The following is a 13616-nucleotide window of genomic DNA, read 5'->3' on the forward strand; positions in this document are numbered from 1 at the left end:
GGTCGAGTACTCCTGGACCGTCTACAATCTTGGGCCCGGGAGAATAACATCATAACCGACCTGCAATATGGATTCCAGAAGGGGCTTGGGACCGTGGAACAGGCCCTCAACCTCGTCCTCCTGGCCGGGAAATATGTTCACGCTAAAAGAGGTAACATCTTCCTTGTCTATGTCGACCTAAGTGCGGCATTTGACTGCGTCCAACACGCAAAACTCTGGCAAATACTCAGCGACCTTGGAGTGGACCCCCCAATAATAACCTTCCTACGAGAACTCTATTCTAACGCCGTAGGGCGAGTAAGATTTGGTACCAGTGGTGAGCTGTCCCGTTCATTTCAAATAAAGGGAGTAAGACAGGGATGTGTACTGGCTCCCTTCCTGTTCAATCTTTATACAAACGGGCTTGAACAGGCTATGCTGGAAGGGAGCCAGGACTTACCCCAGATAAACCATCGTCCGATACCCACATTGCTGTATCCTGACGATTCAGTCATTTTAGCACGGACCCTGAACCAACTTCAGATACAAATCAATAAATATGCAACATTCATGGACTCACTTGGCCTCAAAATAAACATAAAGAAAACCTTAACAATGCACATCGGTTCCAGGGTCAAAAACCCCAAATCGATAATGGTCGACAAAACAAAACTGGAAAGAACCTCAGTCTACCCATACCTAGGAATCTTAGTGGGCGAAGCAATGAACTGGCGAAAGGCAATTGACGCCAGAAATCTTCACTTCCGTCGTGCAACATCGGCATTGATCTCTTTTTCGAGGAAATTGGGGAAACCAGCACCACCCGAACTCCTGACTATATACTATGCAAAATGCCATAGTGTGGCTACCTATGGAGCTGGAGTTTGGGGTCATGGACGTATAGATCAGCTTCAGGTAACTGAAAACGCTTTTATAAAATACATTTTAGCTCTCCCTCAAAGTTCCCCGATACTAGCTTCACATTGTGAGCTTGGCATGGAATATATCATTGACACCATCCGCTGCCAGACAATTTTACTGTGGCATCGAATATGGACCAACCCTGAATGTCACTTAACTCGCTCCCTCATCACAGACTGTTTAGCCCTGACAAACTGGCGAAAAATTCCTTGGCTAACTTACATATGGAACTTCTTTAAAGACCTGGACCACGAGTCCTACTTTGAAGATCCTGCTTCAGTAGAAGACGTTTCCAGGAAACAGTTAAAATCAATGTGTCTGGGTCACTTGAGGGAGCTACGGAACCAGGCAGAGATCACAAAACCATCAAATGAAAAAATCTGTGCCCAACAATCTGGCAAAGGCATACAAGCCTATTTGACGTACTTTTTATCAAATCATGAAAAGTTTTTACTAACAAGACTTCGCTTTAACATCTTTTTCCGTTTAGTTTCATTTCCGGAAACTCATAATTGGTCCCGCAACCTGATGAACTGTCCCTGCGATGTAATCTCCCCACAGTCTACGATTCATGTTGTTTTATTTTGCAAATACAATAAACTTCCACGAAAAAAGTGGATTATTCCACTTCTTCGATCCAGTGGCCATAGACAATGCTATTCTGCATTTCTCTATTTGCAATCTTTGAACTCGCTACATGAAGCTAAACTTATAGTGACTTTTCTTAAAGCAGTCTTAACAATACGTCGTAATGTTCCAAGTTATTCTAGAACCATACAGAACCGCAACTTTATCTTTTACTAAAATTCTTTTTTATCTTGACTTATTTTTAAATTTATTCATGTGCTGATAACTTTTTTTGTATGTACTTTTTATGATTATACAAACTGATAATCGAATAAAAGTTGATGAAACTGAAACTGACTAGATAACATCATTAAACAAAACTTGCACACTTCCCTCGGCTAAGATGAGGTCCCCAATATGTCAGTGAGGAGCTTTTAATCTCCTAAAGAAATTCCGATTCATTGTTTAATATATACAAGTGGTTGTGTACTTTCTGCACGGTGTATTCACAAAAGCCGATTTTAAAAGTTGCGTGCAAAGTTGTTTTACAGGTGTCATAACATGGATAGTTTGCATGGTACACAAGACATCTGCCAATTCATTTCTTAGGATGAATTGGCTACAAATAGTGATTTAATGAATATCTTCATTATGTTCATTGTGAAGTGTCAACTGCCACCAAAGATTGCCTTCTGGTTCTAGAAATCAGCAGATAAATTAAACAAGCATTTGCGATGCAAAAGGTCTCGCATTTACGCGAGTTTGAGCTATTGGCATTGTAAATGACAATTACTTTTATTTATGTTTTTAAAACTTAAATAAAAGGCTTTATCATTGACAATGCCAATAGATTTAAATCTCGCAATTGCGAGACCTATTGCATTGCAAATGCTTTTTGTTTCTGGCTTCTTTAAAGTGTTATCAGTCTTTGGTAGGAGTGAGCTTTACCTCTGAGATGAGCGAGTACTTAAGATGGTCATGATGTATGCCTATGACTATGCTAACTGCAATGTCAATTGAGATGTTGTCGGTGCAACTATGTGGAGACTACGATGTGACAGAACGCTCTGACCCAGTTGGGTAAATATTATAACCTACAACAGTGACAAGATGTGCATTATATCTACAAGACGAGAGCAGTCTCCTATAATTCGTGAGGTTTAAAAAACACCAAGCCACGTGAATCAAGAAAGAATGACATAAGCCTTGCAAAATGCAACAAGCAGGCAATCAAAAGTGACCAGCACCAGAATCTACCCAGCTAGCAGACATGCAGCAAGGCTGAGTAAAGATGGGACGTACGTTATAGAGACTAGCCTTGTAAAAGGACCATATAGTGACATGTTATCGGAGACAACAGCAAGACTCTCAATGTAGGTGCGAGGTAGAGGCATTCAGAGCATTGTTAGTGTTTGAAAGGTCCTGGGGATCATTAGGGGTCTCCTACCAAAGGTGCTCGCCTGGTACCACCCACTACACTGAGGGACAGATCCTGCCCCCCCTTCTCAGTCCCCAAAAGCATATCACGCCTTTGCACAGAAATTCTTATGTGAACTGAATTGTTTCATTTCAATGAAACAAATAAATGGATGAAAAGAGGCCAACCATATAATCTCTACTGGTAACTTTCACTTACACTGTAAGAAAGCCCGTATAAATCCGAAGAGAAAAAAAACACCTGTCAAAAAGAAAACTTATTTAATTACCAAGGTAGTCTATGGCTAAAATGTTTTTACAAATTACAAAAAAAATTAACTGTGATGGAAAACTATAGCATGCATGGAAATTCATTAAACAAAGTTCTTAAAATGTTCCCAGCTTCAAAATCCTGAAATTCACTTTCAATTCAAGTGCCCCCAACTGTTCAAATTGCTGCCATCACATGTCTCGGACTACGCAAAATATACATTGTTAGTCACCTCAGACTTACCCACAGGATAAAAACTCGACATGACCATAAATAGAAGACAGTTTTCAAGCCACTTGGGGATAAAAAGTGAAGCTATAGAACTACTTTCAGCTGAAAGACCGTGGGAAACATCTGAACATATTAAGAACTAAGTTTACCTTAATCAATTTTAATAGTTCCAAATGGCAAACACAAGCATTGGTCTAGCCAATAGGTCTCGCCTTTGAGACCTTATAAGTGTTTAGTTATCCAGCACAATATCCTTGGTGCAACAACATCAACTGTTGCATGGCTAAACACTTATATGGTCCTAAAGGTGAGACCGATTGGCTATGCCAATGCTTGTTCTAACAGAGTGTGGTACTGCTGGGAGGTAGGTGTCTTAGCATGTGTAATGTATTTTCCCGGTGCAGAGCAATTGCCCACCTGGCATCAACACATACAGTGTCAATATACTAAGATACCATTTAGCACAGCCCTAAGAGGTAATAGATCCCCCCTTTAGGGATCTCTAACTGGTCTCTTCAAGAGACACTGAGCTCAGCTTCCATATGGCTTAAAGACTAGTAACTCAGGACCTCCACAGCACGGGAATAGTATGTTTCCAGTTAAAGGCAGGAAGCCATACTGTTCCTGGAACTGAAGTCAAGCTGCAGGAGACTTTTTGTAACAATCCTGGTAGCAATCTTTAGTCCAGGAGGAACTTGGGCATGCAAGATAGCCTGGCTAGTAAGCAGGTTACCGCAAAGATGTTTGATGTGGTGCTGTACAGTTCTGTTTTTACAGAGAATTCCCAATTCGTCATTGGCTGGGATTTCACACACCTTGACCATCCATTCAAGAATGTTTGTAGATGAACATCCACCTATATATTGCAGCAGTGCAACACAAGAAGCTCTAATGATAAATCACCTTCCCAAATGTCTTGCCACTTACCCGGTTATACTAAAGTGGCTTGAACGGCAAAGCTTTGAAGGTAACAATCACAAAGGGGCCAGTATAGGACAGGGGATCTCTGTGCAGCCAATCAGGAGGGTTGTCAAAACGTACTACATCCCCACTCAGAGCATTTAACTCCTTCACCCATCTTGCTATGCTGTACCAAAGGGAAACAAGCATTTGCAATTAAATAGGTCTCGCGTTAGGCAAGTTTGAGCTATTGGTATTGTAAATGACAAATTTTGTATTTATGTGTTGGTATTGAAAATAGCTAAATTAATAGCTTTGTCATTTACAATTACAATAGTTTTAACTTTCGCAAATGTGACACAAAGCATTTGTAATGCAATATAAGTTGTATTTACGTGACGTAGATGTATTGATATTACAAATAACAATGGCTTTTATTTTTTTTAATAATTAAATAAAAGTTATTGTAATTTATAATGGCAATAGCTTTAATTAACTTTTGTAAATAACTTTTGTGAAGATTATGTTCAGTGTATTTTATTGTGACGAAAATCCAAGTACAGAAGTACAGAAGTGAAATATTAACATATTTTTGTGACATTTGTAATGAAGCTTAAAACATTGAGAGAACATATTTGAACCAGTTGTTGAATGGTTGCACGGATTGATGGTGTGGTGCCCCTGAGTGATGTGACAGAGAGGTGTGTAGTTGAGAGCGAGGGGTGTGTAGAGCGAGGAGGGGTGTGTAGAGCGAGGAGGGGTGTGTTTTCAAAGAGGTTCACAGTAGCAGTTTAAAATAATTTACATTTGCTTCAAAATTGCCCTTCACAAGGGTAGGCACAACACAGGACCATAAGTAACAAAAAGGAGGAATAGGTGGCCAGTCATTAAAGAACGCCTGTGTATTAAATTTTAGTTTTTCACATTTAACACATGCAAAAGCTCCTTTAGTCCTACATTTACAGTCTCATCCTCCTCGTGGCTTTTGAAAGGTAAAGCAACACAACAAATACAACGAGAAAAAACTATACTACAACTGGTTGACGCCAGACACGTGGAGATGTTCTCAAAGTTCTCTCCATGCACAGCACACAACTACAAACAGTATATTGTTTAAAGAAAGGCGTAGACTGTATTCAGGTAATGCGAAAGCGTTGAACGTGTGTCTCACTGAACATGCAGAGGACGAGTTAAGCTAGCGACCCGTAGCACAGCATGCTTTTCTAAATATAGAGAATCCACTCACTGAAGCACACTCACCTCTCCCTCCCCATGCTCAGTTATACACCCCATGCCTTTCCTCAGACAGACCCAATTCCTTCAGCCAGGAATACTGCAGCTTGTTCATAAATAGGGTAGACATGAGCGCAGCCGAGTGCCTGCCGCAGAGAAACGCACGCTTTCTGCAATGGAAGAGCCGCCTGGTGAAAGCACGGCTGAGCTGCTGCATGATGGAGAGGGGAAAATTACCATAGGCTAATAGTACAAGTTCATATGTAGACTCGCCCTCCAATGGATGCAAGCTGATTGGGAGTGCAGGGCTCTTCCCTCATCTCAGCAGTACATCCATTTGTAATGAGACTTATGTAGAAATAGACAACTGCAACATGCACCTTCATGCCAAGTGAGCCTTGCAGCCATATTACAACATCAGAACTTCATGGAAAATTGAAGTAGTGACATTGTAATGACCATGTTCTAAAGACCTATCGGAGACAATAAGTATGGAATTTATTTTATACGTGAAAGTGTTTTTCCATTGATTAGCTAGTTTGTGTTCTCGGATGTGTTAGTGGGCCAATGTTAGACTGAGTCAACGGGAACAAGCGCTGAAAGACAAGGAAAGAGTACTTGTGCATGCAGAGCGTTTACCTTGCGGGAGCGAGCAGCGGCGGGCACGATAATTACTAACAGATTGCACCGCTGCTCGCTCTCACAAGGGAAACACCAAACTTGCACAAGTGCCAATAGACAACAGTGCAAAACATGCACAAGTTTAAACATAAGTCCCGAGCAATTCTAAAAGATCCCCCCTTCTGAGCAGCGTTTGCGCGCTGCATAGGCGAGACCTAATAAAAGGGCATTAACCGGATTTGGTTGCCGATAAGATACATGTTGAAAGAGAATGTTTTTCAAAATTCATTGAAGAGAGAAACAGCAAAGACCCATAGCTGAACTGCAAAAGAGCGAACAAGACACAGTTTTCCTCTGCCATTTGTGGAAGCTGCCACAACACAGTATAGCTGTGGGCCGTATTTCTGATGTATGGTCCCCAAGCCACGTATCAAAACTAAAAGTGAACTTCATAATGGTGGTAATTTGTACACACATCAAAATTGACTGTAGAAGCGTTTTACAACAAAGCTCTAACCACCACCTAGAATAATGAAAAAATTGAGGAGAGCTGAATATCAAAACTAAAAGTGGTTAAAAGAAACACTAAGCAGAGGTAAATCCCCTTTTGACCAATCAACAAAGATCCCCCCCAATAAGAGGTGATGTGTGACATGAACACATCCATGTACCCAATGCTATGGCGCAGGATGATGCTGCCACCATTTTTTAAAACTTTTTTGTGTACTGCTCTAAGATGGGGCGCTCCACTTAGAGCAGTAAATAAAATAAAAAAATGTTTAAAGGACGGCACAAGCACAGCGGTATGGCAACAGAATAGAGCGAGGAGTGGGAGGCAGTGGAAAATCATGTGCAAGGAGAAATCGAAGTGGTAGAAGCAAAGGTAGATGAGCACAGGGGAACACTAGACTAGCTTGAGGCTTAGGGTTGTGAGGAAAGGGTGAACGTTTGAAATAAAAAGAAAAAGAAAAAGGTGGGGAGGGGAAGCAATGGACAAGCAGTGGATGTGAGCAACTGAGCATATGGGGTCGGGCATGTATTTGAGGGAGAAGCTGCACTCGAGGGAGAGGGATAAAACACAAGCCCTCCCAGAGCTGAAAGAGAAAGAATAAAAGTAGTTCTCTGAATGCGAGCAGTGGAAGGATAGAAGGCATCCAAACAAAATAATGATATAGAAATAATGCTCCAAGAGAGGGACAAATACCAGATAAAGAATGGAAAGCCATCAAATAAGAAGCAAGCAAATGAGTGACAAGATAGCCAACCAATTGTAAGCAACAGGATGGCTCAGAGCCCGTTGTATGCTTTTGGTATGGTCCATATCCATGGTACTGAAGGATGCAAGCTACAGTAGTGGTATACACACGCTGTAATGCTTTTTATTTGCTGGTGCTGCACAACATCACCAGAAAACTTTGGCAAAGTCCCAGAGGGTCTAAAGGTAAGACCTACTAGCTTTGTCAATGCTTATTTCTTTTTGCTTTTAGTACTCCATGGGAGTGCATTTTTCCTCTTACTCCTTTCTTCTGCCCCTTGCATACTCCTTCCGCTTCGCAATACTGACTCATACACTGTGTTGGTCTCCCAACAAAAGCTCATTGGTTGCTTCCTCCACTGTTTATCCATCTTTTATTAACACCTCTATCCCTTCTGTTGCTCTCTCGCAATTCATAGCTCACTGATGGTGCTCTTTAGAAATTTTAGTTGCTCTCCCCACTTCCATTCCTCCACAGCTCATCACGCTCAGCTTTTAATATTAATATCAGACACTACCCGTCCCTCCCACCTATCTATTTCGTTGCTCCCCTGTCCCTCCCTGCTTGGCGTACCTATAATTGTCTTAATGTTTTCTACTCTTTCCAGAGACCAGCAGCATTGCCTCTTCACATTATGGGATGGTATGAGGCGACCATCTAGACAATATAGAAAACAATTAAGCATATGTTCAAGGAAGTGGAGGAGTTAAGCGTTAGCCATCATAGCTTAACGCCTCACTCCGCCACTTCAGAAAAGCAAGGCTACACCATATTTACAATGATATGGTGCAGACTTGCGTTTCCCCCTGCGCTGGCGCTACACTTAGCAGTGTAGCTCCAACGTAGGCACCATTGCACCACAATGTATGGGTGTGTGCGCACAGGGGAAAGATTGTTTATGTACAGGAAGGGGAACCTTCCTTTACATAAACAACAATTTAAATGCCATTTTGTCGCTTCTATGTGTGCTGCTTAATGCATAGGAGGACCTTCCTGTACATAAACAATCCAAGGTATTTTGCTTTTTCCATGTGTGCTGCACAAGGAAGCACATATAGAAAAGCATAAATGAGGAGAAATAATGCAGTTCTCCTCAATTCGCCAAATTAAGACCAGGTTTTCCCTGGTCTTAACTTTGCAGATGCCAAAATTTGGCTATTTACGCTGCCCTTGTAAATAGGGGGCAGTGTCAAAAATCAATGGGTGTTGCGGTGGAACGCCCATCCCTTTCACGATAAGCATAGTGTGAAAGGGGGCCTTATTTACAGGGCAGCATTTAGCCACGTTAAGTGGCTTAAAGCTGCCTTGTAAATAAGACATTGCCCCTATTGCCACCACAACGTCGTAAAAAGTGACACTGAGGTAGCGATAGGGGCTTGTACACAGGCCCCAATGTTTTCAGTACCTCGAGTATGGCCGGTGGCCGTCACTAGCTTTCCCAATGCTGGTGAATTAATTATAAAGGACCACCAATTGGCAACACCAATAGTGGCAGCCATAAAGCATGGCAAGGGGAATTATATTGGCTCATACCATCACACACTTCCAAGTGTTCCTTCCATCGGGCACCACGTCAGAAAGACCAGCCACCACCTCCCAGTATTCACGAAAACACTATACTCCCTTCTACCGCTATCGTGATAGACCTAGCCACCACCTTTCAGTATTCTGGAGTTACTGCCAACACCTACTAGTTAGTGTTACAGGCTTCAGACGCTCTTCTTCCATTGATTAAAAAAGTTCCGCGAATGCCATTTCACTGTGTATCAGAAAAAATACGCACAAACCAAGGTGTAAACAGCTATAGTTCTAAAGCCGAATTACCACGATTAAAATGGATGCAAACTTAAGAATGGCCTACAGACGTTATTGTGGGAACGGCAGAGCGCACGATTTATTATTAATTACTTCATAGATGATTTCAATTTTCGGTCTTCTCATTTTTTGACCGACAATCTTAGAATTAAGGCTATATCCTGTTTGTTCTTAACAACAATGTTCTGCACGTTAGACATAAGAGCTCCTTGGCTTGTTCAAAAGTAAAGCTATACTAACGATCAGTGTTTAGCAAAACTTGGTCCGATCAACTGACGAGCACTTCATTGTGCTGTCCGATCAACTGACGATTGCACTTCATTGTGCGTTTAGGACTGCTCTCAAGGTTAATCTACGAAAAATTGGAAGGACCCAACCAAGCACTCAATTTCTGGCAATATACATCAAATGTATGTACGACAGATATGGTGTGATTTTGGAAATGGAGGATTTAAAACATTTGAAATTAAATCATCTGATATTACAATGAATGTTGGTCTCATTCTAAGCTAGTGTTTCACCCCAACGTTTAACAGCTTTTGTCCAGTGTGCACTAAATATCCGATTACCTATTTTTACTACTACTTCCACCAACTCCCAAGTGCTCCAGCTTTACACCACCATGTCAGCCCACTTACTCATCCAGTGATCAAGCTCCCTCCACATAACAAGTGTGCTTTGCTGTCAGCACCTACAACATTACACCAGATAGATACCAACGTTCATGCCTCATGAGATACCAGTGGTCCACTCCCCATCACCTATATCCCAGAGTTCACCCCAAGTGACCGACCAAGACTCAGGAACCACCGATCTCCCAGTGGTGAGCAGTCAGCAACCATCACCTCTCTCTGCTCTCGCCACCCCCAGCCCATCCGTGTAATTGTTACCCGCCCATTTCTTCTGCAGCCCTCCTTTCTGCTGATCTCCCTCTGCTGTACTCAGTGAGGGATACACCATTGAACCGACTTCACCCTCCCCCACGGGGGCTTCTCGTCTCTTAACCCTCCTCCTACCCTTTTCCTATTACTAAGGCCTTTCCTTACCCTCCCGGGCCTTTCTTTTACCATTATATTCAGCCAAGTTCGTTTAATTCCGCTCCCTCCCCTACCCAGCCTGCAGTGCCCGACCAAGCTCCTCACCCTATTCTGCCCGTCCCTGGCTCTCTCCCACGCCCGCAGTCGGCGTTGCCTCTGCTTCTCCTCCGAGGCGTTGGTTCCCTTCAAACAAGATGGCGGATCCCGGTGTCCCCCCGGCCACGTCAGTGTCAGTCTCGCGCGATGGACTCTGGGTAGAAACAACGCTCTACTGCCACCCCCGCGGGCTCAGTTGCAGGCTCTGCAGCCTCGCAAGAGGCGGCCACGTTGTAAGGGTGACATTTAAGAGCAGGAATAGTAACAGAAAATCTCAAGGAAAAGGAATAAACGTCTAAAATCAATAAATAAAATAAAATGTAATATTAAGCTCAATTAACTTTAACATTTTCTGAGTAAATGTGATTGTATGCTTACATTATACCAATTTCTATTTTATTTTAGAAAACCACAAGCGTTCTAAATTAAAAGTGCATAATAGTATTTATTAAGGTTCCAATGTGAAATTGAATGCTGGGTTTATATTTTGCTGACTTCCGTATGTAGCGATGTCATTTCAAATATGGCCGCTTTATTTCCGCATTGATGCTATCGTATTCGTTGCAGTCCTCTTCTATTCTGAACTCTCGTTCATCAGTGAAACACTCTTACACAGGGTTTTCCACATTGCTCTATTGCGCTGTGACTTCACTGCATGCCCCAGCCTGATCCTAGTGATATTATTTACCTGAGTCGCATGTGTCTCAATGGAACGTACACTAGCATTTTACTGTTAACTGAAGTTCAGTGCCACTAGAGCTTGTCGAACCTATAGTGTGACCCAAGCCGGAGCTGGGCCAAGGATTTTCGCTTTACACTAAGAGCCAGATTATGAGCCAAGGCATCAAAAGATTTCATTTGGTATGTGGATAACTTAACTAACCTTATGTAAAATACAACAAAACTATTTCACATTATAAATGAGTTAGTTCGTGAACACTCGTGTTTCTCTTCAGTACGCTACCTTGCCACTGCAATGTCATCAGTTACAAACAATTGCATTTAAACAAAAACTCCTTCCCGTTTGCTATGTTCTGACTGCAGTATATGAGTGTCAGTTTGACACAGGCTCTGTATAAATGCCCAGCATTTTTATTTTATGTGGAGTGAAATTACACCCCTTTATTAAACCATACACAATTGAAGTGCTAATATAGCGCACAACCTGGACTGGCTCAAGGTACTCCCAGAGTTGACACTTAGTGAAAATAGGGCACCATGAAGTAACGTGATTTGCACAGAATCACACAATTTGGTCAAGCAGAGAAGCTAGAATTGGAATCAGGCTCCCTGTTACACATTGTGCATGATTTGTGCATTGTGCATGATTTCAGCCACAAAAGGTAAATCAGTCAGGAGTTATAAAGTGCAGCAAATCACTTGTAAGGGTCTCAAGACGTTGGAGTTGGTATCTGGTTTGCAGAGAAAGCAGTAAAATACGAGAAAAAAGCATGAGAACACTCAGAAAAAAACAGGGGCAAAGGAGGGAGAAAGCAGTAAATGGTAAAAAACAAGGCAAAGTAGGACAAAGCACTCAGAAAACAGGGAGGAAGTAGAGCAGTGCAGCTGCACGAAAGAGCTGGGCCTGGGCCATAAAGATCTGATTTATGTTAAATTATTTTATGACTTAAATTATTACACTCTTCTCAATAAATCTAAAGATTACATTTTATTCAATACAACTTGCTAAACACATAAAATGTTAATTTTTTGGTAAATATATTCCTTTTATTGGTTCTAATATTAACTATATAATCCAACATGAAATGAAAATCACTCCAAAACTATTTACCCATCAGAAACTTTAGAAGCAATAAATGATCCCATTCCTTCCCTCACTCCTCCCCATTCAAGAGATACAGTTGGGACGCAACCATTCGCTGAGTGAACCATAAGAAAAGGTATAGAGGATTCATGGTATTAGGCAGATGTGGTGGGACCTCCTGTTGTCATTATCATACAAGAACTTTAGTGCAAGCCAGCTGAAGATTCACTATTTTATAAACCCTCCCATATGCCTTATTGAAATAGTTGAGAACTCTTAGCCGAGCGGGTGAGAATCAAGGATTCTATAGTTTATGTTATGAATGTATTAGTGGGGGCCACTGTGCTGCAAATATAATTATGTTTTAGTATTTCCATTTCTAAAAGTTGTCAAACCCAAGACAGTAATCGCTAGATCCACTTGTACAGGAAAATGAAATAAAATTCCTGATATGCCCTAGCACTTACTGTATTAGACAGCCTGTAAACCATGATGTTCTTTATTATGAAGTAATTCCCCTGGTTACCGAACTTTGTCATTTGAATGCCAAGGGTTGTTGATGTCAGTCTCTGGAAGCTCTGGAGATGAACGGTCATTAAACATAGTGCTCTTACACTTACTAATCGTTCTGCATCTCCATTCACATGTGCAATGTACTTCATTTCGAGTGCTGGACTGTTACCTCTGTGTATACCATTGATGAGTCGTTTCAGCTGCAGAACCAGGTCACTTGATACATAGCCCTGTGTGTCGGCAAGTGTGCCTCATTGACTGCATCCCGGGTCTACAGTCACCGTGAGGACTGATGTGCTCTGCCTATTCTTGCCTGATTCGCACACTTACAGTCGGAGTTAGACTGAAGGGCAGATCTTGTTTTTACAAGCTCTACGAGCGGATGGTGGCTACTGGATATCGTTGGTGAGGATGAGGTCAGCTTACATTACGAGGCTCAAAGGAGCCGCGCATTACCTGTGAGAGCCCAGTGAGGCATTGTGCTGGTCGTGAGCAGTGATTGCTGTGTTATAAGTGGAGGCAAATGCAGTTTAGACCACGGAGGTCCATACAGTTCCTACTGTTCATCTTCTGGCACATGCATGGCATGTATGTACTGCTTCTCTCCTGGCTCATGCGCAGATCGACTGTGCTTTCACCTCATATCGCCCATCTGTGTGAAGAGTTATCAGAACGTCTACGTTCGTCAACGTGTCGTTTGTGAAGTGAGGAGCGTCCTTCTCTGCCACAGCAAGCATGGTCAGCCGGATTTTTGATCCTTACAGTGGATGGTATTTGACTAATTTTTACTCTGGCCTTCTCTTTTCAGACAGTTGCTTGGTTGACTCCATGTTCATGAATATTCTGAGCTGTGGAAAAAATTTGCAGGACATAGGTCATCCTGTGTGTCTACGGAAGTTCGTCTGTGGGTTTCTTTCAATTTACTATTGTGCACTACTCCATTATTTGTTTTCTTTTCTTTTACTAACCACTTTTGGTTGGTAGCACTAATTTGG

General features: G+C 42.0%; 1 protein-coding gene across 1 annotated transcript in view; it reads right to left on the bottom strand.

Annotated features, from left to right (window-relative positions):
* ARF1 (ARF GTPase 1) overlaps nt 1-10492 on the bottom strand; it is a 106147-nt gene extending 95655 nt beyond the window's left edge. The window contains exon 1 of the mRNA XM_086941115.1: nt 10353-10492. The gene's annotated coding sequence lies outside the window, so the exon portion shown is untranslated. The remainder of the gene's footprint in view (nt 1-10352) is intronic.
* Between the last annotated feature and the right edge of the window lie 3124 nt (nt 10493-13616).

This window comes from Lissotriton vulgaris, chromosome 10, assembly GCF_964263255.1.
Source record: "Lissotriton vulgaris chromosome 10, aLisVul1.2, whole genome shotgun sequence".
NCBI classification, from domain to species: domain Eukaryota; kingdom Metazoa; phylum Chordata; class Amphibia; order Caudata; family Salamandridae; genus Lissotriton; species Lissotriton vulgaris.